At 37.6% G+C, this 5,825-nt stretch overlaps 1 long non-coding RNA gene across 1 annotated transcript in view; it reads left to right on the forward strand.

Moving 5' to 3' along the window:
• Nucleotides 1-5,825, forward strand: part of LOC311065093 — a 442,153-nt gene that overhangs the window by 199,204 nt on the left and 237,124 nt on the right. The window lies entirely within an intron of this gene.

Genomic DNA, 5,825 nt, shown 5'->3' on the forward strand with positions numbered 1-5,825 from the left:
CATGTCGGAAAGCCGCCATGTAACCGTTTTAGTCGACGAAATCAACACAGTTTGACACAAAGTTTGACCTGAAGGTCCAAATTCAATTTCTCCCCTAAGCAAGCAGGTACAGTAGGCTCACTTAGCCCAGTTTTCTTTTTTTTAAAGGAAAATGTCAGCACGTGCACAGGAGCCTTGGGTTCAAATCTGGGTTGGAACAGGGAAGGTTACATGGTGTAGCTTTAAGTACAGTACTTGCATAAAATGTGTTAGTTATTTTCCACCGCTGCATGTCAGTAAGACGAGAAGAGTGTTTGTATTCACAGTGAATGAATGTGAGATGAGAGAACACTAAGTGGATACAGCCTGCAGGCTGCGCTCACTACAACAACACAATGGATGGATGGACACCAGTTAAGAGCGTTCCTAGGTTTCTAGTCCCTTGAGCCACACTGTTGACTCACACACTTTTCAAAATAATTCTATCATACTGTCTGCAGTGGTGGAAAAGGTACTCAAATGTTTTACTTAAGTAAAAGTATCAATACTGCAATGTAGAAGTACTCTGTTACAAGTTAAAGTCCGGAATTCAAAATTGACTCGAGTAAAAGTACAAAAGTATTGGTATCAAAATGTACTTAAAGTACCAAAAGTAAAAGTACTAAAATGTTTGAAAAAAGCAGATCTACAAGCTCACAATGCGACGCGATGCGACGCATTGTGAGCTTGTAGATCGGCTAATTTCAAATAGCCTATACAGCATAAATATGGATAAAGTGGTTAATGTATGTTTTATAATGTAATAATCTACAAAGTAACTAGTAACTAAAGATGTCAAATAATTGTAGTGGAGTAAAAGTACTAAATTTGCCTCTGAGATGTAATGGAATAGAAGTGAAAGTACTGAAAACTGGAAATACTCAAGTAAAAAAAAAAAACCCTCAAAATTGTACTTAAGTACAGTACTTGAGTAAATGTACTTAGTTACTTTACACCACTGACTGTCTGTGCAAGGAAAGTGCTGAAAACGATCTGGGAGTAAAGCAGATGTCCCGCCTGCTCCACACTTCCATTTTGTCTTTGAAGTTGCATAATTTGTCCTACTGTAAATCAATTAGTCAAAGCATAGCGTTGCTGTCGGGCAGAGAAACCTGGTATCTCCGAATGACATTCTCCACTCCAATTCCCTACTTCATTCTGAGTGTCGAGCAAAAGTAGTGAAAGTAACCGATCTACAATGTCACAGTGTGTCGCACTGCGACAAATTGTGACCCAGTGTTACCCTTTTTTTCTGGCAGAAAGCTTCGAGGCGAGATTTCACCATTCTGCACATTTCACACAGATCTGCAACCTGATTGTACTTTTCTAGTTTTTCAAACTCAAAAAATAATTATATATATATATATATATATATATATATATATATATATATATATATATATATATATATATATACTGTACATTTCGGCCATTTGGAAATAGCCGATCTACATGCTCACAATGCGTCGCGACGCATTATGAGCTTGTAGATCTGCTACTTTCAAAAGATTTTTTACATTTTAAACATTTGAAAACTTGTGAAATTAGACATTCTGCATAATGGGTACTTTCTAATTTTGGTACTTTAAGTACATTTTGATACCAATACTTTTGTACTTTTACTCAAGTATTTTTTTTATTCCGGACGTTTACTTAAATTACCTAAAGTATTGATTCTTTTACTTAAGTGAAAAAATATGAGTACTTTTTCCACCAATGCTGAAAAGCAACAGTTTGGAACATTATGAGGTTTCCACCGACAGCGACGATATGCTGATCAATAGTTCAAAGCCAATGCGCTGATTATTGATACACTGAAAGGGAGCACCCACCATCTGGTACTCCCCAAATTCAGTGGTAGAAAAAGTGCACACATTTTTGACTTAAGTCAAAGTATCTACGAGAGTCTCTCTCTAACTAAAGGGTGATGAGTGATGGTTTCATTTTTTTTTCCATAAATCAGTGCTATTGAACACCCTTTACGTCTGTGTGTTGGTAAAAAAAATATTGAACCAATGAAAATAATTAAAAAGCGCTTCTGACAAAACCAGCTAACTCCATTGGATCATTACATTACATTCCAGTCATTTAGCAGACGCTTTTATCCAAAGCGACTTACAATAAGTGTATTCAACATAGGTAGGGAACGAAAACTACTAATCACCAGAAGTCTTAAGTGCATTTCCTGCAAAAAACAAGCAACCAAGAGTATACCTAGCGCTAAGGTAAAAGTGCAATATATCAGCTACCTACTTTCTTAAACAGATGAAACTTTCTGCTAAACCAGCTAACTCCACCGGAGTTAGCTGCTGGTTTTGCTGACTCCTGCAGGCTCCACCGCCTTTTGACCTCCAACCTCATTGTGAGCTTGGAGGTCCATTCAGCTGTTCTTATCAATGATGAACAAAACCTCCTAACTCTTAGCGTAGCTGGTTCCTGCCGGACAGCAGAGATATATATATATATACACTTACAATATTGTACAGTGGACACATGACGTGACCAGAAGATATGGAACTAGGACAAGAACAGAATGGATAGGAATAGAAAATGCATCTTGTATCATTGTGCACAGACGTCAGTCTCTCTGATAAAGTAGTTGACGGTCATTGTATCACCGTATCACGGATATCAATATGCTTACGTACAGTAGATGTAGGCTACCGTAGATGCACATGTGTGTACTGGGACAAGGAGATGAAAGTCATAAATCATGACAAATACTGCAATGTACAAGCAAAAGTCTGTTATTCAAAATGTACTTGAGTAAAAGCACAAAAGTATTGCCATCAAAATGTACAATTAAAGGATCAAAGGTAAAAGTACTCAATATGCAGAATGTCCCAAGTTTTCAAATGTCTAAAATGTAATAAAATCTTTTGAAAATAGCCAAAGCTTGAATAGGGCTGAAGTGGTTAATGTATGTTTTGTAATATAAATCAAAAAGTAACTAGCACTTGCTGTTTACATTTTTGACAATAAAGTATTCAATCAATCAATCAATGAAATTAATCAGAGGCCAGAGGTCAGAGGTCAATGCAGTGAATGTATTCTCTCTCTATAACACAGTGAGCCCTACACTGTAAAATCCTCAGTGTTCATTTAACCTTTACAGTGTACAAACGGGAAGACAAAGACAGTTTATTTCTAAAGCACATTTCAACAACAAGTAATGGCGGACAGTAACAAAGTACATTTTTGAGTACTGTAGCCTACTTGTGGACAATGTTGGAGTATCTGTACTTTACTTGAGTATTTGTTTTTCTGCCTACTTACGACTTTCACTCAGCTACATTCCACAGACTAATATTGTACTCTTGCCACTACATTTCTAGGGAGGGGAAAAGTCATTATTATTATTATTTAATTGAAAGTTTGTGTCCTTTCTTAGAACGGTAGTGGAGTCCAGATCAAAAAGACGATATACGTCAGGCTGCTTGGGTTGAATGTTCACTACTGGAACATCAAACATGCAGGATGTCGTGACATTTAGCAATTAACTTGACCACAGACACACACACACACACACACACGCGCACGCGCACGCGCACGCGCACGCGCACACGCACACGCACACACACACACACACACACACACACACACACACACACACACACACACACACACACGGAGTGGTGTAAAGTAGCTAAGAACATGACTTAAGTTAAGTACAATTTTGAGATACTTTTACTTTACTGGAGTATTTCCAATTGTCTATGCTTTTACTTTTACTCCACCACATCTCAGAGGCAAATATTGTACTTTTACACCACTAAAATTATTTGAAAACTTTTAGTTACTAGTTACTTTGCAGATATAAATTGTTACATTATAAAACATACATTAACCATTTAGCCCTATTTTTTATATCTAGGCTATTTGAAAATAGCCGATCTACAAGCTCACAACGTGTCGCATCGCAACGTATTGTGAGCTTGTAGATCTGCTATTTTCAAACATTTTAATACTTTTACTTCTGGTACTTTAAGTACCTTTTGATACCAATACTTTTGTACTTTAACTCAAGTAAATTTTGAATTCCGGACTTTTACTTGTAACATAGTATTTCTATATTGCAGTATAGATACTTTTACTTAAGTAAAGAATGTGAGTACTTTTTACACCACTGGTAGACACTATACAAATGCACAATTTCATTTCACACACACACACACACGCACGCACGCACGCACGCACGCACGCACGCACGCACGCACGCACGCACGCACGCACGCACAAAGAGACAGCTGTATATTGAGGATGAAGGTGGGGATGCTAGATGCTAATCTTCAAACAGACCACACACACACACACACACACACACACACACACACACACACACACACACACACACACACACACACACACACACACACACACCACTGTGTGTAAACAGGATGGGAGACAGAAAACCGAACATGTATTATCTAAACACAACTACTCTAACAGACAGATAGACAGACAGACAGACAAATACATAAATGCAGAGACTGACTGACAGGCGGACAGACACACATGCAGACAGACAAATTAAACACAGTGGGAGTAACAGACAGTGATGGAAAGCAGCTAAGTACATTTACTCAGGTATTTTACAGGTATTCTACTTTACATTTAATTTGATTATTTTTCAGTTTAACTTTACTTGTAAAAGACATTGTTGTTTTGGTACTTTTACTCAAGTAAAGAATCTGACTACTCCTTCCACCACAGAGAATGTCATAGTATGACAGTGTTGCTTGTCAACATTGTTATACTTAAAAACAACAAAAACAAGATCCTTCTAATTAAATACATTCTCATTGTAATTGCTAACATAGTTGGTTCACTCCAACACAGTAAAGTATCTGATTACACTGGGATTGCTTAAGGATTACCCGGCTTCATAACTAACAGTAGGTCCACTTTTCACCCCCATTCAATCCAGGAACGCATCTCATTTTTAGCTTTATTTGGGCTATTCAAAAATAGCAGATGTGCAAGCTCATAGCTCGGCACCGAGTGCCGCGCTATGAGCTTGTACATCTGCTATTTTTGAAAAATCATGAACAACTTTGTGCAAATATATGATTTTTTCTTTTTTTTAAGCGGACATTTGTAACTCAAAACTTTGCTTCTGGGGGTCCCTGGAACTAAATATTTCAGAAATGTTCACTTTATAAAATATATATTCCAAGATTTGCGCAAAGTTTCACAAATGATACTTTCCCGGTCTCAAAGAGTTAAAAGGAAAAATGTACCATCTCCCCGTCGGGGAATTGAACCCCGGTCTCCCGCGTGACAGGCGGGGATACTGACCACTATACTAACGAGGACACATCTGGTTTAGAGAAAGATAAATACTACCACCCTGTGGTGACATAAGCAGTAAACGTTCACCGTGTTCTGATGCATATCAAACTAGGCGTCGTTGAAATGAACAAGGTTGAGAATGACTGAACCAAACTCTCTCCTTCACTGTCTCCTTCTGATTGATTGATTGAATACTTCATTTAGAAAAGACATGGAAGCAGTACATGGAAGTACAATAAATTCACAATACAGGTCCTCTAAATTTAAAATGAGATCCCCACGCTCTCAAATCATGATGACATTTAAGAACACAGACTGATATACACTAGTAATACAGTCAGCTTACAGGTTACTGGTATGAAAAACAATCTATCTATCTATCTATCTATCTATCTATCTATCTATCTATCGTAATCATTACCCCGCGACAGTGCAATGCATTAAGGCAACAGTGTCTGAGTATTGTATTGAGCATGCGTGAAGCACTATGACCTGGCTGGAAGTAAAAAAGAACA

The sequence above is a fragment of the Gymnoscopelus microlampas genome (genome assembly GCF_963454915.1).
Source record: "Gymnoscopelus microlampas genome assembly, chromosome: 17".
In the NCBI taxonomy this organism is placed as follows: domain Eukaryota; kingdom Metazoa; phylum Chordata; class Actinopteri; order Myctophiformes; family Myctophidae; genus Gymnoscopelus; species Gymnoscopelus microlampas.